Genomic DNA, 23,756 nt, shown 5'->3' with positions numbered 1-23,756 from the left:
TGTTTTTATATAGTAATATGGAAATGCAATAAATAAATAAATTCCCATTCCAAGATTTATAGGAAGATTTATTATGGACTATGTTCCAGTTTCTCTCCTAGGTTAGATGGTATTGTATATGAAAACATAGATGAGAACGTACATGGGATAAATTGTTTATTTTGTTATTTATCAAAAATAATCACAGGTATTGTAACACTGGGGGGGGTGTCTTATTTTGAAAAGATCATTCCTGTCTTATGTTTGTGAGGTTATATGTTTCTGAGCTTTTCAAAAATGTGTTCTGAACAATGACTATTCATTCCATGCTCAGGTCACCAACTAAATTGATTTTGTGTCATACTGAAATAGTGGTGAAATCTACTGGATAAAAAGGAGGGTTTCAGGCCAACAATCCACTGAATAGAAAGCACACATTCGGCTAAGCATTAGAGCTTCCTTGAAAACACATAAAACTTTGACCCAGGATCTTTGAATTTGTGTGTCTCTTCAGCTATCAAAAGGAAAACTGTTTGCCAGTCTCTTTCAGAGTGATGTGAGAAAAATATCAGTAAGAGGATTATCAAGCTAGAAAGCTGGAAAGGAAATCAAATCCCTACCCTGTGATATAAAAATTAACAGCATAGCATAAAGCGGGTGCATTCGTTTGATGAGGATAATTCATTCTCTGCAGGAAAAAAAATCTTGAACGTATAGCTCAGTTTCAAGATTATTCTATGATCTATTCTTTATTTTAGTTTTTTTTCTTTATCCACCCATCAATTCTATGAATTTCAGCCTTCTAATTCTATGTGAATAGTATTGGATCTCAATTATGATTAGAAGCTTCATTGGGCAATGGTCCTTTGTAAAGTCCCTTATTCGGATAAAATTAATGATAGCAGAATCATGAAACCAACTTTCATTGATTTCAAAATAATGGATAAATATATACACAGTTCTCTCCAGTTAAAATACATTTTATGTAAAAATTAAACTTTGAATAAACATTCCATATATGACCATTCTAAAACGAAACTTTTCCAATTTGTGGCTATCATAAAAACTCTACAATTCACACATTTGTCACACTGAATTTCCTGAATTTTGTCTTTGAAAGTTTCACCTCCAAAAGATATATCTTGCTTTCTGTTGTTTTACTACAGATCAAAGTGTGCCAACCAATCCATTCCATGGCTGGAAAGACAGACTGAAGAATTCATCTTCTGTCAATTCTCAGTAGTGCTGTACATAGGAGCATCACCAAAAAGAAGAGTCCATTACCCCAAATTTGAATGCATGTTAATTCTTAGATCAAGAGATATGTGTCCATCATATCCATTATTGACCAATATTTACAGAGCAAATTTTTGATCCAATCTAAAAATTAAACTGTGCCATAATAAAGAAACTTGTGAGCTGTACATCCTTCAGTTCACAGTGAACACCTTATACATACAGTTTTATTTTTATCTGGAACCAAGAGGCATTCAAACAGAGAACTGTACATGGACATTTCAGCAGGACCAGGAAGGCATCTGTCTATAACCCCACAGAACCTTACTTTCTTTGAAAGAGAAGATACTTTTGACAGGTTTTCATTTCATGTCTTGTTCTTCAAAGACACATATGGCTGCCTATCCTGTTCATGCTAATCAAAGGTAGCTCACAACAACATGTATGTATACCTGTCTTTGTAGGCATTTATATATTCTGTTCAGGAATGTACATGTCATTCAAATTAATACCTAAACTTGATTTATGTAAATAGCCTAAACCCATGATATTTTATATGTTTTTTTTTCCTTTCCAGTCCCTTTAAATAAGTTTGTGTGATTATGACAGCTTCTGATAAGTTATTGAAAACCTGCTAGCATATCATATTCACATTGTGGAGACAAGAGGATATTAAACTAATTTCCAAATCCTTTGGACTGAAAGTACACTATCCCTTTCTTCTTTATTTCATTAGAAAGAGAAATAAAAAAGAAAGAAACTGAAAAAGCTGTAAGTTCAAGATCACTCCTCTGAATATTTTATGAAAACATATTTTAATTTTAATTTATTTGTGCATCTAGATCAGGGTGTCAAACTCAAGGCCCAGGGGAGTTGGATCCAGCCCACGGGGTGCTTAGATCTGACCTGCAGGGCCAACCTGGAAACAACGAAGGACAGGCCCCGTGGTGCCTCTGCCGGTGAAAATGGAGCTGTCTTTTTGCTGGCAGAGGGCTGCAGGAGGCCATCATAGCCAAAAACTGAGCTGGAGATAATGGATCCCCCAGCCCCGCATGTTATGTCCGTGGAACTGGTGGGGGTTCCCAACCAGGTCCGCTGTTTTGAGCGGGAGCACCAGCCGCTCCCATTGGTTGGCTCCGTTTGACAGTCGGCTATATAAGCCGGCTGTCGGGCAGAGCCAGCCCGTTGTCGCCCGCTAGTCTGCTAGTTAGCAAGCAGATGCGACAACCCTTTATTCCCCGCAATAAAGCCTTGTTAGTTGTACGCTCTGGTCTCATGCCTCTTCCTTACCATCGCTCTACAACACTGGCGACGAGGGTGGGATGGTCGAAGGCTAGCCAGACGCGTCTATTCAAAGAGCTGTAAATCACTGAGAGTGAAGTCACGAGCACTGTAGCCGCAGCCGCACAACGCTCACAAAGAGCGCGAAATTCAAACCACCATTACTCGAGCCGCAGTCACTGAAATGAGCCCCGGCACCGTAGCGCGGCCGCCAACGCTCACCAAGAGCGCGAAATTCAAAAGAGCTACGTAACCCAGAGAGACAGTCACAGCCTGTGCTCTTTTAAGAGCGATTTCAAAGACGATTAAGGAAGACGAACCCGACACTTCCCACGATGAATGCTAATCCACCATTCCCGCCATTCAAGCCAAACGAGGAAACGTGGGACTCCTACCAGAATCGCTTCAGCCATTTCCTCGATGCCATCGGGTTAGCTGACGCTGCGGAACATAGAAAGAAGTCTTATTTCCTCAGCTATTGTGGGGCCGCCATTTTTGACACCGCTACAGCGTTAGTCGCACCACGCGCCATCAGAAGCGTCCCATGGGATGAATTACAAGAAATACTCTCCAATCACTACGCGCCAAAACCATCCCAGATCGCTAGAAGGTACGCCTTCAGAATCAGGAAGCAGGCAGAGGGGGAGTCGATCAACGAATACATGGCTGCCCTGAGGACAGCTGCCTTACAGTGCGGTTTCAAAGAATATCTGGAAGACATGCTGCTGGACCAGATCATCTGTGGGGTTAGAGACCTGAGACTCCAAAGACGGTTGCTGGCAAAAAGGACTTGAATCTGGCCCTAGCCATGGAGGAAGCCCTGGCTGCTGAGCTCTCTGCCCAGTCAGCAGCTGAGATTCAGGCACTCCATTAAAGCCCAGCAGCCCAACCGTCCATTCTGAAGAAGTGCTCAGTGAAGAAGACCCCACAGACTCGTCAGACATCAACCGCCTTAAGCATCAGAAGCCTTCACAGGTAGGAGCGGGACAGACAAACAACTTCAAACAACCGCCCTTGTGCCTAACCTGCGGAGGCTCCCACTCTAGGGGCATCCTGCAGGTTCAGAAACGCCATCTGCCTGAACTGCCAAAGAAGGGTCACCTCGCTAGAGTATGCCAAGCAGGGCGCTCCTTGCCTCAAAGACCTCCACCACCTTCTATTTCCCAAAGGCAAGTGGAGGACTGCTATACCTGCTACCACGCTAACCATACTTCCCAAACCCCGATAAAATTAAAATTTCTGTTTTCCTAGAAGGTAAACCCTGCAGGATGGAGGTAGACACGGGATCTGTGCTCTCAATCATCTCCTGGGACACTCTGAAGAAGATCCAGCCCAGACTGTCAAGGAAACAGCTCCAAAGATGCCACCTGACACTGCGGGACTACCAGGGCAAGAACATTCCTGTCCTCGGGAAAGGCAAGTTCCTCGTTCAATTCCAAGCCTTTAAAGGCCATTTGCCTTTAGTGGTTGTTAACGGTGCCCTCCCCAGCCTGTTGGGACTTGATTGGTTTCCTTCCTTGGCCTTAGTGTAACTGGGATCCATGCTGTCTCAACTTCTGCGTAGATACATTATTTTCTGAATTTTCTGACGTATTTAGCAGCGAGCTGGGTTGCTATTCGGGCACCCCATCTCGTTTTCCGTAGATCCCCAGGCAATTCCTCTCCACCTTAAGCCACGCAGGTGCCTTTCGCCATCCGTCCTAAATTGGACGCAGAATTAAACAAACTACTTAAACAAGGGGTGTTAGAACCTACTGATTTCGCCAAATGGGAGACCCCATAGTCACCCCACTCAAGAAGGATGGCAGTTTAAGAATCTGCGCAGACTATAAAACCACGCTCAACCGTTATTTACAGGTCAGCGCATACCCCGTCCCTGTTATTCAGCACCTGTTACACACATTCGAACCCGGCACCATTTTAGCCAAGTTAGATATGTCCCAGGCATACCAACAGTTCCTGTTGATGATCAAACAGCTGAATTACAAACCATAGTCACACATAGAGGGCATTCAAATGTAAGCGCCTCCAATTCGGGGTCAGTGTGGCCCGGGTATTTTCAATCACTCATGGAGCGGATTCTCCAAGGTGTCCCAGGAGTTGTTCCGTATTTCGATGACATCTTAGTCTCAGCTACGAGCCAACCTCAACTCATTCAGAGGGTCAGGACAGTGCTAGAGAAGTTTAGGCAGCATGGCCTCAAACTTAAAAGGGAGAAGTGCGCCATCGCCACTAGGCAGGTGGACTTTCTGGGTTATAGGATAGACGCCTCTGGCATCCACCCAATTGAGTCCAAGGTGAAGGCCATCCACGAGGCACCCACACCAACCAACAAGACTGAACTACAAACCTTTCTGGGGCTTCTAAATTTTACGCCTCATTCCTCCCGCACAAAGCATCAGTCGCTGAACCCCTACATAGACTCTTAGATAAAGACTCACCTGGCATTGGGGACCCAAAGAAGCCCACGCTTTCAAATCAGTCAAATCATTACTCACATCGGAGCGGTTTTAGTCCAGTTCGATCAACGCCTTCCCCTGGTCCTGGCTGCTGACGCATCCCCTTTTGGGATTGGGGCTGTCCTAAGCCACAGACTCCCCAACGGCTCCGAGGCACCAATTGCCTTCTTTTCTAGGACCTTCTCCTCGGCAGAAAGGAACTACAGCCAAATCGATAAAGAGGCCCTGGCTGCAGTTGCTGCAGTTAAGAAGTTCCACGAATTCTTGTTTGGCCACCATTTTGAACTTGTGACTGACCATAAACCTCTCCTAGGACTTTTATCTGGAGATAAGCAAACCCCGCAGGTACTTTCACCCAGAATGACCAGATGGACTTTGTTTCTGGCCGCCTACTCATTCAAGTTGGTGCATCGCCCTGGCAAGAACTTGAGTCATGCTGATGCCCTCAGTCGCTGCCCATTGCCAGTCCCAGTTGAGGACCCTGCACCAATTCATGCCATCTTTGAGGTCAACGAACTCAAACTTCCAGTGACAGCCGAAGACATCGCGGCGCACTCCAAGAAAGACAAAATAATCGCCCAGGTTCTGGACTGGGTGGGAAGGGGTGGCCGGAAACTCAATGTACAGTTGACTTTGTTCCCTTTAAAACCCGCCAGCAGGAACTGTCGAGGCTACAGGGATGTCTATTGTGGGGCACAAGAGTAGTCATCCCAGCCACCCTTCGAGTACCCATCCTGAAGGTGCTTCACGAGGCCATCCGGGCATCGTAAGGATGAAGGCGCTGGCCCGCAGCTACGTTTGGTGGCCCGGCATGGATGCTCAAATCGCCAACTGGGTAGCTCTTGCCAACCCTGCCAAGAAACCAGGGCTGCCCCGCCCGCCGCCACGCCCACCAGGTGGGAAAGTGCTAGTGCCCCTTGGTCTCGCCTGCACATCGACCTGGCTGGACCAGTGCATGGCAAGACTTTCTTGGTGGTCGTGGATTCCTACTCCAAGTGGATTGACGTGGCCTTGCTTCCACGACCACCACCCAAGCAGTAGTCAAAGCCCTGACCCGTTTGTTTGTCACCCATGGACTTCCAGACACGCTGGTGTCTGACAATGGCCCGCAGTTCACGTCATGTGAGTTCAGTATGTACGTGGCTAATTTGGGCATCAGACATGTCCTTACGGCTCCCTTTCACCCGCTAGCAATGGGATGGCAGAGAGAGCGGTAAGGTCAGCCAAGGAGGCACTCGCCAGGTTTGGCCAGGTAGACTGGCACTCTAAACTGTCTCGTTTCCTGCTTAACCAACATACGACGCCTTGCACCACTACTAACAAATCTCCCGCCGAACTTTTAATGGGGAGACGACTGAGAACCACCCTGGACAGGCTTCATCCCCACTACTGCCCAGACACCCCTTTAGGGTCTGACAGTCTGGTCCAAGACTTTGCCTTGCAAGACCTGGTGTACGCCAGGAACTATGCAGGGGATCCTTTGTGGGTACCAGGTCAAATCGTGTCAGTCACGGGTCCAAGATCCTACAGGGTCCTCCTGGAAGATGGACGCTTGTGGCGAAGGCACGTGGACCAACTCAGAAGGCGACGTGCGGCTGATACCAACCCAACCCGACCTGCCAGCGCCAACATCTCCCTGCCGGTGCCAGACAGAAGCTCCCTGTGGGACCCGGTTTTCCCCGACGAACAGGAAGGTCTACTGGAGATCCCGAGTTTCCGGCCAGAGTCACCGACTCAGCAGCCGAGCGTTCCAGTTTGCCAACCGGACCACGAGACTCACTCGGGTCAGCCTGAGCAGAGGACTCGCCGACTTCGCAGGACACTGCGCCAGAGCAAGCCCATGCCCCGACGACCGTCGAGGCACGTCCCGAGGGCCTGGACTTGTCACCAGCCAACAGTTCACCCGAACTGCGACGCTCTGGTCGCCAGCGCAGGCAGCCGGCTTACCTGCAGGACTACGCATGTTCCCAGCTGGGGGAAAGGAGTGTTATGTCCGTGGAACTGGTGGGGGTTCCCAACCAGGTCCGCTGTTTGAGCGGGAGCACCAGCCGCTCCCATTGGTTGGCTCCGTTTGACAGTCAGCTATATAAGCTGGCTGTCGGGCAGAGCCAGCCCGTTGTCACCTGCTAGTCTGCTAGTTAGCAAGCAGACGCGACAACCCTTTATTCCCTGCAATAAAGCCTTGTTAGTTGTACGCTCTGGTCTCATGCCTCTTCCTTACCATCGCTCTACAACACCGCACATGCAACCAGGGTGCCCCCAACATGAAAGATGTTGAGCTGGCTGTGCCCACCTGGCCCCCCCAAGGTCAAACACAGCCCTGATGCGGCCCTCAATGAAATTGAGTTTGACACCCCTGATTTAGGTCATCAAAAACAAATAGGGGGAAAATTGAAATAACAGACTTAGGAATTTGATTCCTCATCTACTTATTGTAATTAAAAGACAAAATAGCAGCAACAGACCATGAGAGGTTCATTATTATTGCATTGAATTCCTGAACCTGGACATTTGCTTCACTGATAAAATGCTTAAATTATCAGTCCTATAATGATAACGGGAAATCTATAAACCATTTGTCTCAGCTTCATATACTGCCAAAAGTATATGAAAAAAGATAGAAAAGCATATAATTACATGGGAGACGTGAAGGAAATGTTTCGAATGAGACTTTGTTTTTGCTAACTAAAAGCTGAGTTTTTCCTCCTACTGGCCCAAATCTGGGCTTCTGGTGATCTTTCAAATATTGCTGCACGTCTAGTCAGCATAGCAAAGGTAAGCAGAATACAGAATAATTCACCAAACATCTCAAAGCCAGCCATGGCCTACTCTTATTTTTTAAAAAAGTTCTGTGGAAACAGATGTCTTTGAGGGCCTGTAGGAAGTCCCTTCAAAAGACTACAGCCTACATATTTCTACTGATAGTTCTGAACATTGCCAGCTGAGGCAGAAAACCCATTACCTAACCTCCAATACCCAAGAACATTGGCTGTTTCTATTTTCTCATAGGTAGCTTTTTCATCTTATTTCTTCCCTAATATTTGTGCCTGATTAGGATCAGCTATAAAATCTCTGCTGGGGTTGTATGTGATTTGCATCTAGATTTCAGAGAGGACGAGAAATATTATTTTGTCTCAATTTTATCTGTTTAAACCCAGATGGTCCAACATATTTGGATGCCTCAGGCTAAGAACAATTTTCTGTATAAACACTGATTACACCAGCAATTCAAAATTTCTTCAGTTCCAGGAACAGGGTAAAATCTTTCATTGGAGATAATGATAACACAAGTTTCACTGAGTATATAACAAACTATATCATTCCGTCCTTCAGTGCATTGCTAACACAGTTCTTAACCACTTCAGTCACCCAGCTCATTAACTAATAATAAGTCCAGCACCAAATTTCAGAGGTTTAATTACTAAATTTGATGCTTCTTGAACTTGACATTATTACTTCAGTGTGATGTTTGAAAACAAAATGATTTGATATTAATTCTTCCAACAGTACAGGCACCTCTTTAACATTTTATGTTATTTATTTTTAAAATATTCCTATGACAATGTTTAAAACATATTAAAATGCAAATTTACAATAATGGAAAAGCTAGCTATAATTAAACAATTAATAACAGAGTAAAAGACATTAAAAAACATAGGATTAAAAGTCTTTAAATTCTGTTGTCAAAAGAAACAATATGAAGCCCAAACAAAAGCACTGCATTCTTTTTTTGAGTGAACAGAGAGTGGGAAGCTGTAAAAAATATTTATTGATTGTATAAGGATTTTTCCCAATATTTGATACAGCAGAGTCTCTACAATATTTTTAGCCAGTTATTATTATAAAGGTTATTTTCTGATGGATATCACTACAATTCCCCAAATGCAGTTTTAGACATTTACAAGTATTCCCAAAAATTTTGACACTAGAAGTCTGATTTCTCTGAAGTGTTTTTTTTAAAATATATGCAGTTCTCCCTTACTGCAGTAATTTATCTTGTCATAAGAATAGAGCAAACAAACCAAGCACTTCATGTTTCCAGATTTTTGTAAAAAGAACATGTTTTAAAGTCTAAAATAAATACTGATTTTGATAAGAATAAATCCATTACATCTCTTGGAAAAGCAACTGTAATATATTATAGTAACTAGATTAAACTACAGGTAATCCTTGATTTATGGCAGTTCATTTGTGACCATTCATAGTGACAATGGCACTGAAAAAAAGTAACTTATGACCATTTTTCACATTTTCAACCATTGCAACATTGCCGTGGTCACATTATTAAAATTCCAACACTTAGCAACTGACTCATATTTATGACAATTGCAATGTTCCGGGGTCAAGTTATCATTATTATTTCATCTGCCATACCTTTTGGATCTTCTGACAAGCAAAATCAATGGGAAAGCCAGATTGTCATGCCCCTGTTGGAGACTGACTCCAAGGAAGAGGAGGAACAGCTGACAGGGAATGGAAGTGTGGATCCGGAAGAGGTTGGGGAAGGGCACAGGCTGGCTGGGCAGTCAGAGGAGGACACAGGCTCATCCCCTCTCCATCCTAGGGCATGCAGGGAAGAGAGGATGAGGGAGAAACATGAATGGCATGGTCTACAGGGAAGAAAGGGCCTTGATCCCGTTCATGGGCTGCAGCTATGAGAACTATCTCAAAGGACGGACTGCACATGAGCAGTGCTAGAAACAAAGCATGAAAATATTTCTAGTCTGTCCATTCTTACCTGAATTTGGCATCCTTCCCAGTTTGTATTCCAATATCTGTGGCCATCTTCAAGCCCTTATCTCGCTTGGTTCCCTTAATTGCTAGTTATAGTTTTCTAGTTATAATTTATAGGTATTTTTAGTTTAAATGTTTTTTTCTCCTTTTTGCAACTGTTTGTGGGGGACTTTTTTGTCTCCAGTTAAGGATATTTGGAGCTTTGAAGCCAAGTTGAAGGAATTAAAGGCACTCCACCTGTTCTTCTGCCTGTGTTGTTTTTGTATCCCACCCTGGGTCATCACACAAATTCACTTAACAACCATGTTATTGACTTAACAATTGAATGTTTGTGTTTATATGACTTTTGTTTCTTGCTTTTTAATATTCCAAAATATACACCACTGGCAACTGGAATGTAATTGAAATTAAGTTACAAAATATACCTTGTAATTAATCTCCTTAATTGTTAGGAAGTTGCTATGAGGATAGGTTGTGCTGCTTAATTATTCTTGAAATGGAAGGCTGCAATGATTAAGAGCCATGGTGGTGGTAGCTCAGTAGTTACTGTTGATTCTGCTGACTGCTGAGTACTGACTGCCAACTGCCAACAGTTTAGCAGTTCAATTCCCACCAGCTCAAGGTTGACTCAGCCTTCCATCCTTCCGAAGTTGGTAAAATGTGGACCCAGATTGTTGACTCTGTAAACTGCTTAGATAAGGCTGTAACCACTGTGAAGCAGTATATAAATCTAAGTAATATTGCTACTCCCCAGTGTAATTTAAGCAATGCACTATGATTGAATTTTAGACTGCCAAAGGAGTTCCCTCCAACTGAAATTCAGCACTGAAAGCAGGTTATTTATTTTTGATATTGCCAGGCAAAAGAATATAAATACAATAATTTGGGGAAAGCCTTTTTCTATGATTAAGAACAAAGTGGACAATCTATGATGGCAACCAATAAGTTTTACATGAGAAATTTTGATTAAATTTTGATTAAGGATAACTGAACTTGAATTCAAAGGCAAATTGCTGTCAGATCTAGAATTTCACAGTGGCGAATGGATCACTTTATGGAAGTACTTCAATATTGACGTGATTGCAACATAAGGTTCCTTATGCTGATGGTTGAAATGAAAATTTAAAGAATTAAAGAATGAAGAAGAATTTCTTCACAACCTCATGACTACCAATGAATCATAGACTCAACATTGTGACTCAGACAGAAAGTACCAATCCATGAAATATCATCACAATTCTTTACCCATGGGTGAAAAAAAATCAAAACCCAGGCTTCAGCATGAAAACTAGTGGTAACTGTGTTGGACACATAGACAGCATTATTCACATGGATTTCTTTGAACCTTGCACTGCTCTCAGCTTCAGAGTTCTACACTGCAACACTCAAAACTTTGAAACAATGATTAAGTAGAGTTCAGAAGCACAAGTTTAAAATATTGCTGCAGCAGGACAATGTTGGTCTTAGCAACTCATGAGCCACAAAAGAGGCAATTGTGAAATTGGATCTCACTTTCTTCTGCCATACAATCCAACTTGGCAGCCAGTAATTTTTCATCTTTTTTCAGAACTGAAGGAAAATGTTCATGAGCATTTGTTTGACTCAAGAGGTGGAGATGATTGTTCAGACTTCATTGAAAGGCAGAAGATGGAATCTTGTGATCATTTGAAGAAGGTTGGCAGAAGTATGTAGTATAAGTCAGGGGTGGTATTCAGTAGGTGCTGAGCAATTCTGGAGAACCAGTAGCAGAAATTTTGAGTAGTCAGAGAACAGGCAAATACCACCTCTGACTGGAGATTTTACAGTATCCTTCCCCTGCCAAGCTCACCAAGCCACGCCACAGAACCGGTAGTTAAAACAAATTGAATCCCACCACTGGTATAAGTAGTGTTTATGTGGAGAAGTAAATAGAAATAACAAAAGAGCTCGTGTCAAGGATTATTTTTCTATTCCATTTGTTGAAACCAAACACTAATTTTCTAACCCAATGTTTCTCAACTTTAGCTACTTTAAGATATGTGGATTTCAACTCCAAGATTTCTGGGAGTTGAGATCCACATATCCTAAAGTTTGTCAAGATTGAGAAAAACATCATAATATATGAAACAAATGTTGGACAAACTCTTTCTTCCCTTTTTCTCATTTCAGGCTATAGGAGTAAACATGCTGACTTCTGCAGAATTTCTGTCATATAATTCTTTGTTCTGAAATATGTCTTAGCTGAAAATTCAGATCTAAATGATATCCAGCTTTAACCGAAACAGTAATATTTCACTGTTGGTTCAGAGACAGAAAGCAAGATAACATTGGCAGACCTGCGAGTATATATTAAAAGGAGAATAAAATACTACAAAACTACAACATTAAGAATGTAAACATATCCATTATGTCTACAGAAGCAGAGTACATGGAGCATTATTTGAAATATCTAATGATTTATAGCAGGGTGTCAAACTCAAGGCCCTTAAATCCTTGCTTAAATCCAGCCCAAGGTGCCAGCTTGGAACTATCAAAGGACTGGCCCGCGGTGCCTCTGTGGCTAAAACAGGCTGCATGTGCCCCCACCCCACCCCCAGCACCTCATTTTCACCTTCCATAGCCTCCTGCAGCACTCTGCCTGCCAAAAAACAGGCCAAAAATAGGCTGAAAACAGGCCGAAAAGTGAGCCCAAAACAGGGCAAAAAGGGCCCAAATGGCTGAAAAATGGGCCCCAAATAGGCTGAAAACAGGCCAAAAAAAGTCCCTCTGCTGCCGCCCGCCCACAGAAGAGAACTACAATGTGCATCTAGCCTTCAAAGAAATCCAGTTTGACTCCCCTGATTTATACCTAGGAAGACGCAAAATGTGAATAAGGTTGCTTCCAGCTACATGCTTATCAAACATCTTATAATTAGGCTTGAAATTTCAGACTTCATGCTAGGGAAGGCAGTAAATCTTGACTTTCCAGACGCTTAGCTCCATAATCAAGAGCTTGCTTATAGCAGAAGTTCACTGAAAAAATATGTCTAGATGTGTAGTTTTATTGCATAAAAATTGAGCTATTTCATGCAGAATATCTGACTATTATTGAGCTTGGCAATCTAAGCCTACGCAGTATACAACTGTGATCTTGAGAGTTTATTTTTGGGTCTTCCCAAATTCCAAAGATGTTTGACCATTCTTTTCATAGTGAAGAAAGGTAGATTTGTTTCTGTAACTAACTTCTATATTCTAAGAGCTTTGGTTCCCATCTTGCTAGCACTTAGAGATGCAAACAATTGAACCAGTTCCTCTATGTCAACAACTTTACCAGCAGCCTTGTCTTATAAATAAATAAATTATAAATTATAAAAAGTAAGATTATGGCTCTGGAGACTTCTAGGTTGGATAAGTCTCATTTGCTAAAGTTTGGCCCTAAAGTCTTAAGACAATGCAGTTATATTAGCAGGGAATTCTGGCATATGTAGTCAGAAGTGGTATTCAGCTAGTTCTGACAGGTTCTGGGGAACTGTTAGGGGAAATTTTGAGTAGTTCAGAGAACTGGTAAATATCACCTCTGGTTGGCCCCACCCCCATCTATTCGCTGCCTCCTGAGTCCCAGTTGATTGGAGTCCCAGCTAATCACTTGGGTCTTCTTTTGTTGTCCTGCACAGGAGAACAGAGCTGGAAAGCAGGTTAGTGGGGTGGGGAGGGAATGGAGATTTTACAGTATCCTTTCCCTGCCATGCCCACCAAGCCATGCCACACCTGCCAAACCACACCCACAGAACCGGTAGTAAAAAAAAATTGAATACCACACTATATGTAGTCACTGTTCATGTCAGGAACATCAGGTTGGGGACTCCAGAAGATCTCAAGATAACCTTGAAGCAAACATGCTAAGTCTTCCTTTGTGGCTGATGCATAGGTTCAAGAAGTGGATTGAAAGGGACATTGTCATGTTAAGTTGAGGAGGCCTACTGTTACAATGAAAAGTAGCTTAATGATTTACACCCTTGTTTAGAAATGTCAGTTTATATGTCATACCATGTAATTTCTTGATTAATTTAAATGGTAAAATTTAATATTTCAAAAAAAAAACAAACCATGTTATTTTCAAGAGTTGTTTTAGTGTGTGCTTCATTTCTTCAAATAGATTTCTGGGAGTATGAAAAGGGGGGAAAAGATTTAAAGGTTGTTCATTTTTCTGCAACCTATTTGTCTCAGAGTGACTAGATTGCTAGGACAAAGAAGAATTGTTTCCTTTTTTTTCTTTTTATAAAAGAGATGGAACAGTTTTTAGAACAGTACCTCAGGCAAATAATTTACCTAAAACTGACTCTTTTCCCAAGTGACTGAATATCATTCCTCTTTCTGAGATGAAATGAAAAATTCACACAATAAGATTTAAACCAATAAGATTGCATGTGCAAATATCAAAGTTCATTTACCTGTCACAATAAATAAGAGAGAGATTATTTATTTAGCAAACGAAAAACTATTTTCACTTTCAAAGATAGACATTCCTAAACATTAAAGTGGATTTGTGATAGATAAATCAATCCTCCCACAGAATTATTTTTCTAAAGGTCCAAACCCACATCAGAATAATTTCACATCTTTTTATACTGTCCTTGCTTTGCTTTCAACCTCTTTTGTAATATTCTTTTTAGAAAACCATGTTTGGATTACATTCGTGGGTTATATCATCTAATTCTGTATTTATCTGAAAGTCAATTGCCTGAGTTTATACCTCAATACACCTTACACTTTTTATTCCTTGATTCACATTGGTACCAACCCTTTGACAAGTATACACATCAGTCTATGTGTAAAAAGTTCACTCCAAAATACACTTAGTAGATCAAATTCCCAAGATTTTAACATTAAAAGGGCCATCTTTCACCACTGCTTTTCCTCTTAAAATTTCTGGTAGTATGATTATTTGGTCAACTTAAGCAATATACATCTGATGGGGAGGTCCTTTATAAAAGAAGGGGGGATTCTCTACAACTTATATTAGAGTCCCCAATCTGAAGGCTCAGATATGAATAGTGACTATATATGCCAAAATCCCCCATTAATATAGCTGTACAGTATTGAGACTTTAGGGCAGGGGTGTCAAACTGGTGGCCCACAAACTGGGGGATGTGTCACACACAGGCCACACCCACCCCAGCTCCATGAAGGAAAAAACATGATACACCACGTGACTGTAAAAGGATGTGGCAAGTTTGGCACCTGTGCTTTAGGGCCAAGCTTTACGGAATGAGGCTTGCCCAACCTGGAAGACTGTAGAGCCACTAACTGTGTTTCTTTCCAGGGATGAGAACTTTCCAGTTGTGTTGAGAACTTACAAAATTTAGCAATCAACTGCAGCAAATCTATATACAAAAACACAGCCTAACAATATCATGGCATATCTGATGTCCTAGACTGAAGGTCTCCAACCTTGGCAAATTTTAAGACTTGTGGACTTCAACTCCCAGAATTCCTCAGTCAGCATAGCTGTCCTAGACTTTTATAGTTTATTATTTGTTTATTTATTACATTTATATGCTGCCTATCTTCAGGCTGGGTGACTCTGGATGGCTTACAAAATGATAGACATTTAATACAAAATGATTAAATTTGAGAAAGTTTAAATAAAGACTAAAAACCAAGTGGGCAGGTGACACAGGGATTGGAATCTTCTCTCAGCCACCTCTAGTAGAGAGTGCTCCCCTTAGAGTTCCAGGCCAATCAACAGAGCCAGGTTTTAAGTTCTTCTGGAAGGCCAGGAGTGTATGGGCCAGCCACCTCTGGAAGGAGAATATTCCAAAGAGTGGCGGCCTCTGCAGAAAAGTTTCTTCTTGTTGTGGACTTCTTATACCGTTTCTAACATTGTTTAAATACGATACTTTCTGCTTTGTCAAATCATCCCAATTTGGCTATTTTGGTAGGTTCTGCAATGTCATTTCCTTCAATGAAGTGCAGGGGAACTAAATTGCAGTGATACCCTTAAGAATATTCAACTGAAACCAGGGGTGGGATGCTACTGGTTTGGCCTGGTTCTATAGAACCTGTAGCTGCGAAGAGCAACTGACACTGAACTGGCTCGGTGTTTGGCCCACCCACCTGCCTGGGCCCTAGGCTGTCCTTTATTCCCTCCTCAGCTGCTTTGCACGGCACAGCGCAAAGGTTGAAAAAGCAGGAAACAAGGGGATTTCAAATGCTGTACACCCAAGCGCAGCGCTTGTCAGCTGTCCAGGCTGCACAGCTGATGATTTTGTGCAAACACTGCACACACGATTGTCCCTAGTTCAGAGAACCGGCAAATCGTTCCACTGGTTGGCCCCGCCCCTCCCTGCCCACTCACTCCTTACCTGGCATGCCAGCCATCCAACTTGCCTGGTTTGGTAAGTTGCTATTTTTCCTTTTTTTCCTCCCTGACCATCAGCTGTTCTGCTCTGCTGGAGATTTAGATTAGCCAGAAAGCAAGAAATCCTTGGATTTCTTGTTTTCTAGCTAACCTAAAAGCAGAGCCAAACCTTTCTTCAGACTGAAGCTTTTCAGTGCAGACTCAGGTAGCCGATTGCAGATAAATAGATCTCTAAGTTAATCTGTGATTCTATGCGCAACTCAATCTGCCTGCCTGCTTTACCTGGTTTGGGGTAAAAGTTGCTTTTTTATATATAAAAAATTCAATATTTACATACATGGTGTGTTGTGAGTTAATTTTGTGAGTTAATTTTGTGAGTTTGCTTGCAACCAAATTTATGTGACAGACTCAGATAGCCAATTGCAGATAGATAGATCTCTAAGTGAATCTGTGATTCTGTGAGCAACTCAATCTGCCTGCCTGCTTTGCCTGCTTTTGGGTAAACGTTGCTCTTTTTTTATAAAAAAAGCAATATTTACATAAATATTTATAATATTTACATACAAGCCATACCCACCCAGTCACATGACCACCAAGCCACATCCACAAATTAGGCCACACCCACAGAACCATTTGTTAAGAAATTTGAATCCCACCTCTGACTGAAACGCTACATGGTTAATGTCCTCTAGAACTTCAAGATCATCCCGTTCTGTCCTAATATGAAGCAGTTTCAAGTATATTTCCATTACAGCCTACATATTTTTTCTCTCTCAAAACTAATCTCAAAGGAGCACAAACTAGATCAGTCTGTCCTTGAACCTCAGAGTACAAAATGGAACAGCCTCAAGCTTTCTCAGAACCTTGAGTTTGCAATTTGAAGGGTTCCTTAAAAGAAAACTCTTTCTTTCCTAGTGAACTAAAGTGAAAGACCTCATAATGTCAAATTAAAGATCTAAACAATTATTATTAAAAAATAAAGAATGCAATAAGGATCCAGTTGAATAAGAATAACTAATAAAAACAGTACATTATTTTAAATTATCTTGTATTGCCTTACTTTAATACTGTAGCTATTCATTTATGGTTATTAATACTACCGGTATATAATAGTTTTTGGGTGGCACTGCCATGGCATCATTTAGCAAAAAAACAAAATGGTAAAACGATGGATAACAAAAAAATCTCAGAGACAGCACAGTCTATTCACTCCTGCAAAATAAATGTGCTTTGTTTTAAAGCAAATTATGTCGCTTTTGCTTGTTACAGAACATTTATGCGTGCATCTGCCCTGATGAATCCTTTCTTAAGGCATGTTGCTCTTTTTGGTAGCATCATTAAATATTTTCTATCTGCCTTCTTCTATAGTAGCAAGTAAGTAGAAGAAAGAAAAAGGGGGAAGAAAAGAGACTTTTCTATTAGAAAATTGGAGTAACTGAAAGATGTTCAGAATTGACTAATAAATGAGAGGAGGTACTGGAGGTAGCTACTAAACTGAAAGAAACCCCACCGCTCCCCACTCTCCCTGCTTTCCTACCCACCCATCTTTTATTCTCATATCGCTGTATGTCTGCTTCTTTTTCATTGTTCTATTACAGGGGTGTCAAACTCGATTACATTGAGGGCCACATCAAGGTTGTGTTTGACCTCGAGGGGTGGGCATGGCCAGCTCGGTGTCACTTGTGTCAGGGGCGTCGGGCAGCCCGAGTGCTCTGCCAGTGAAAACAGGCTCCTGAGCTCCATTTTTGGCTGCAATGGATTCCTGCAACCCTCTGCCAGTGAAAACGGAGCTCGGGAGGGCTCTCCCAAGCTCCATTTTCACTGGCAGAGACACCACAGGCCGATCCTTCACTGTTTCCAAGACAGCCTTGTGGGCCAGATCTAAATATTCCAGGGACTGGATCTGGCTCGCGGGCCATGAGTTTGACACCCCTGTTCTATTACTTTACTATGTTTAGGTTTACACTTCATTTCACCACTTTTATTGTTGTAAACCACCTAGAGTAGCCCCATGATGATATAGGTGCTAAATAAATTTAACAAATAATGATTGACCCCACTGTTTCTTGTCCTCAACTTTTATAATCTGATTTATTTTATACACGCTATGCAACTTTATTTTTACTTTGTTTGATTATGGCATGGTTTCATGGCTTATATTTCACCTGCTTTCCATCTGTATTTTATATTCTGCCATGCACATAAAAAGGAACACATAAAGATCAAAATTAATCATAGTAATGGCAACCATACAAGTTTGTTGGGACAATGTTCTAGGCCCCTGATTGCATCATTGTCATATCAGATGCTGAAATTTCTTAAATAGCTGTTACTTATCAAGCTGTTCCGAATTGCCTTTTAAAGTGAGATTCATCAGGTAGCAAAATGTTGGTGGCAGGGCTTTTATTGATCCTGCCATACTTTATTATGTATTGCTTTGAGTGAATCATGTGCAAATACATTGATAGTGACTTAAACAGAAGGACTAAGGCTGCAAAGTCAGGATTGTAAAGTTGGCTATGTTGTCCAGTCCTATTAATGTTGTTAACATTTCCTTTCAAAATGAAAAACACAGTTAGTCCTCAATTTACAACCACAATTGAACCCAAAATTTATAACCATTGTCTTGCTAAGCAAGACAGTTGTTAAATGAGTTTTATCCCATTTTACATCTTTTTTGCCACAGTTGTTAAGTGAAACATGGAATTTGTTAAGTTAGTAACACCGTTGTTAAAGAATCAGCTTCCCCATTGACTTTATTTGTCAGAAGTTCACAAAACTTGATCACAAAACACACACACATAAATCTGAGTCAGTTGCCAAGCATCTGAATTTCAATCATATGACTATGGGGATCTTGGAAGGATAGAAGGTTGAGTCAACTTTGAGCTGGTGTGAATCGAACTGTTGGCAATCAGCAGAATTAGCCTACAATATTGCATTCTAACCACTGCCCAGTTATGGCTCCATATCTAATCATTGTGATAGAAAACCTACCCTTGGGGGCCTGATGCAATTCACTCTGATGTGTAATTATGTTGGGCTTTGCTTGCCTTGATTTTGTCCTTGCCTTATAAATTAAGACCTCGTGGTGTCCCTGTTACAGATCAGACTCATAAAACTTTATCCTCAGGTTTGTATTTAGTTCCTATTTACAGCTTGATGCTCTGCCATTTTTTAAAGATTCCATTGTTAGTCACGTAGTGAGTGTTAGGGCTGAATTTGGCATTTTTATCACCTATTAAATTCTTCCCAAAGAGGAAGAGGAGAAGGGTTAATTACCATTTTATATAGCTGCCCATCTGACAAAAAAGCAATTCTGAGCAGAGTACAACAAAGCAAAAAATAGTTAATAAGTACATTAAAAAATTAAAAGCCTTGTCAAGGTTAGGACTAATTAGCTAGCAAATGATCTCTGATATATATTGTGAATGATCACATCGAAAAGATTAGAGCAGGGGTCGCCAACCTTTTAGACCTCAGGGACCACCAAACTAATAATTTTAAATCCCAGGGACCACTAACCGGTTCTGTGGGCATGGCCTAATTTGTGGGTGTGGCTTGGTGGTCATAGGACTGGTTGGGCATGGCTTGTATGTAAATATTATAAATATTTATATAAATATTGATTTTTTTATTAAAAAAGAGCAACTTTTACCCCAAAGCAGGCAAAGCAGACAGGCAGATTGAGTTGCTCACAGAATCATTCAGTGTTCTATCTATCCGCCATCGGCTAGCTCAGTCTCTCAAATTTGCTTGCTGTGAGTCTGCACTGAACAATAGAACCTTCAGTTCTAAGGGAGGTTCAGTTGTGCTTAAAAGCATAGCTGAAGATCTAAAGACTAGCAAGAAATCCAACCATTTCCCGCTTCCTAGCTAATCTAAATTTCCCAGCACAGCAGAACAGATGATGGTTGGAAAAAAGAAAAATAGCAATTTAGCAGGCAAGTTTGCTGGGTAAGGAGTGAGTGGGCATGGAGGGTTCCCTCAGGCCATGTGAGTGGCGCAGCCTTGTTTTTTGTGTAGTCTGGATTAATTGCCTTGGGGGGGTGTTCTGGGGGTGAGATTTCTCTGTGGCCCAGCAAAATTTTCTCATGGTCCACCAATGGGCAGCAGCCCACCGGTTGGGGACCGCTGGATTAGAGATTTACCTATTCTACCATGATATTATGTGCAAACATTTCTGACACTCCGATGTATCCATCTCCATGATTTCCCCATTATGGAAATGCAAAAATACTCTTAACCTGTATATGAGAAACTGAATGGGGAGTTTAGGCTGTTTTTTTTCCCTTCATAACATCTATATTCAAATCTATAGCTTTTTGCAAGAAAATAAGAGATGTATGATATTTATGGCACTGTCTCTAATCTGTTAGGTTGGTCTTGAAGGATTTATGAAACCAAACCTTAAATTATGGCAACAAATAAGTTCTGTAACATTTTAAAGATTAAACAATAGTTTATGGTATAAGACTTTGTCAGGGCTTTGCCCTGGCCACAGCAATGAATCTTTTTCTGCATTTGTCAGTCTCATTTGTCAGCCTCATTTGTCAGCCTTGGGTGAAGATTCTTGCACAGTGTTTTGATAACAGTCCTGCAGGTTCTCAGACAGAGGTGTCTGCAAGGAAGGGCAAGGAGCAGCATATGAGGAAAGTGGAATTATGCAATAAAGTACGAACTCTGTTCCTTTTCTGTGTACACTCAGTGTGACATCACAAGCACAAATGAAGGAGATGGAAACTGTGGAGTGATAGTCAACTCTACATTCATTTTGATGAAAGCTATGGAACCCAAGCCATGGATGACTTGCTATTAAACTCATTTCTTCTAGCTTTATTGCATTCAACTCTCCCAGATTTCACTTTAAGTATTTTTTTATAAATTAATATGAGTCAAAAATCAATTTTTACTTTATTGTATGCAAGTTCACATCCAGAAGAGAGATATTGTACACAACAGGGCCAAAATAGACAAGTTGCATCCAAGTTTAGAATGTCTTGACTGTTTCTGTACTTCAGTTGGAAAATTGTAAAGGGGTAGGACTGAAATTTGGCTATCCAATTATTTATCTAGATATAAGTTAAAATAATTACAATTTTACTGTGTCTTATTTTGCAGCATACCATCTTAGAAGGGGGGAAAAGTAAAAATTTAAAAATGGCATTCTATATTGTGGAACTCTGGGACTGGAACAAATAGAAACCGGTTGATCTCTTCTGTCATAAAAGGAAATGTTTCATGACATTCACACCATAAGATAGCAATAGCAATAACACTTAGACTTATTTACTGCTTCATAGTGCTTTGCAGCTCTCTCTAAGCAGTTTACAGAATCAGCATATTGCCTCTAACAATCTGGGTCTTTGTTTTACCAACTCAGAAGGATTGAAGACTGAGTCAACTTTGAGCGGGTGAGAATCAAACTGTTGGCAGTGAGCAATGAGTTAGCCTGCAATACTGTATTCGAACCACTCTGTCACCATGGCTCGTAATTGCTAGATAATTGCTATGAGTACTCCTTAAATATAAACTAGAGAAACTGTTTTAAATAAATATTATCATCAAATATATCAAGCATGTACATTTATTACACAAAAGAGAGAGTTATGTTAAAAACCAGGTCTGCTTACAATCCAGTAGAACAAAAGAGACTTCTGTTGTTGTTTTCCTTCTGGAACTGCTGGGTCATTTGGTTTACTTAGGATATTTTAAAGGGCTTTAATTGTTTTGTGTACTACACTGATGCCATGTGGTTGTAATAATGTATTAGTGGTTTCTGAAATTTAATGTCTAGCGGGGCTTATCCTTTCCATCACTTCTGTTGGTTGTACTATCGTGGGTTATTTGGTCAGGCATTTTTTGATGAAGTTGCGTGGATGTTGGAAGATGTTGTACAGACAACCAGTTTCCTTTTTCTAATGTTCAGGGTTGCTGCAGTATATTTATAGTTACCTAAATAGTGTTCTTACACTGTCAAAAGTACCATGGCATGATTTCTGCCTTTTTGGATGCATATACAACATCATGAAACCAGGGGTGGGATTCAAATTTTGTAACAACCTGTTCTTTGGGGGTGGCTAGGTGGGGGTGGCTAGGTGAGCATGGCCATGTGACTGGGTGGGTGTGGCTTTTTTGCAGAACCCCCCGTTATTGTTTGGCCTTCTGGGCCTCAGGAAGCCTCCTAGAGGCGTGTTTTTGCTCCCAAAAGGCTTCCCTGGGGCCCAGGAAGGAAAAAAACTGAACATGGGAGGGTATGCAGCAACCTCCTGTGCTCTGTTTTGGGGCCTCCTGAGCCTCAGGGAAGCCTCTTGGGGGGTGTTTTTGCTCCAAGAAGTCTTCCCTGAGGGTCAGGAAGGAAAAAACTGAGCATGGGAGGACACGCAACAAGCCCCTGCACTCTGCTTTGGGGCCTTCTAAGCCTCAGGGAAGCATCCTGGAGGGGGTGTTTTTTGCTTCCAGGAAGCTTCCCTGGGGCCCAAGAAGGCAAAAAGTGGGAGGGGGTGCTGTGGCCCCCCTCCCTTTTTGCCTTCCTGGGGCTTCAGGGAAGCATCCTGGATGAAACAGTAAGTAAGCGAGGGGAATCCCAGCACAGCTGTTCATAGGAACAGCAAATCATCTGGGGGCGGGGAAAGAAGTGACTGGAATGACTTAAGAAGTGACTGGGCGGGGAAGAACGCAGTCAGCGATGTTGGGCATGTGCACAATGTTGCATATGCACAATAAGGACTGACTGGGCGGGAAGGGGAGGGGCAGGTGGAGAGGGGCTGGGCCAGCCAGGGGCACAATTTGCCGGTTCTTCAAACTGCACAGAATCATAACAACCGGTTCTATAGAACCGGTCCAAACCAGTAGAATGCCACCCCTGCATGAGACGTGTAAAAGGGGGCGGGGGATGGATTAGGGCTTGTGTCATGATACTGTTTATATATCTCTGATTCCACCCTTGCCTGCCCTCAGATGCTGCTGAGCCAATCAGTGAACCTCCCCTGCCTTGGTTCAACCTGAAATTCTGAAAAACTGTATTTTTTTTTTTTCAGAAACTACTTATAGACAGAAAAATCTCCAGTTTTCACCAATTTCTTTAGTTCCTGAAAATGATTTCTGTGTTCAGAAATACAGTCACTTTCTTTCTAGGAGAATATGGTGGAAAGAGTCAAAAGGTGGCCATCTCAATTTTCTCAGGGTTTAATCTCCACTAACCCTGCTCGAATTCAAAAGTGTTCAGTAAATACTGAGCGACATTATCAGGGCTGGATGAGAAAATAAATTGTGAAGGAGTTCATATAAACTCATACTGTGTAGCTGAAACTATTAGAAAAAAGTGTTTAAAAATCAAATTATGTATAGTGTTAGCATCTAAAATTTTACTAGTTTATACTAAATTTAATTTTCAAAAGCAGGTAGTTTAAATACATTTAGATTCTTAGCCATAGCAATAATACTTAGACTTATATACTTAAATTTATATACTGCTTCACAGATTCTTGCCCATCTGGGAGAACTATTTACACAAAGTTAACTTTATTTGCTTTAAAGTTTGCATCCATATGTTTTTTCAGAAGTCCTGAGAAAGAACAGCAAGGTATCAGTTCAGCCTGAGTTGTTATCCCTGGATTACTGTTAGCTCAAAATACTAACCTGCTTTATTCCAAGGAAATCCTTGACAGCCCACAGTAATAATGTCTTAGATGTATCTACTTTCTTGAGACAGTACTAAGAGTAATCAATCTCCAGATGTATTCTCT

Source organism: Pseudonaja textilis, chromosome 1 (assembly GCF_049901715.1).
Source record: "Pseudonaja textilis isolate UNSWEBS1 chromosome 1, rPseTex1.2, whole genome shotgun sequence".
NCBI lineage: Eukaryota > Metazoa > Chordata > Lepidosauria > Squamata > Elapidae > Pseudonaja > Pseudonaja textilis.
This window is presented reverse-complemented; position numbering follows the sequence as displayed.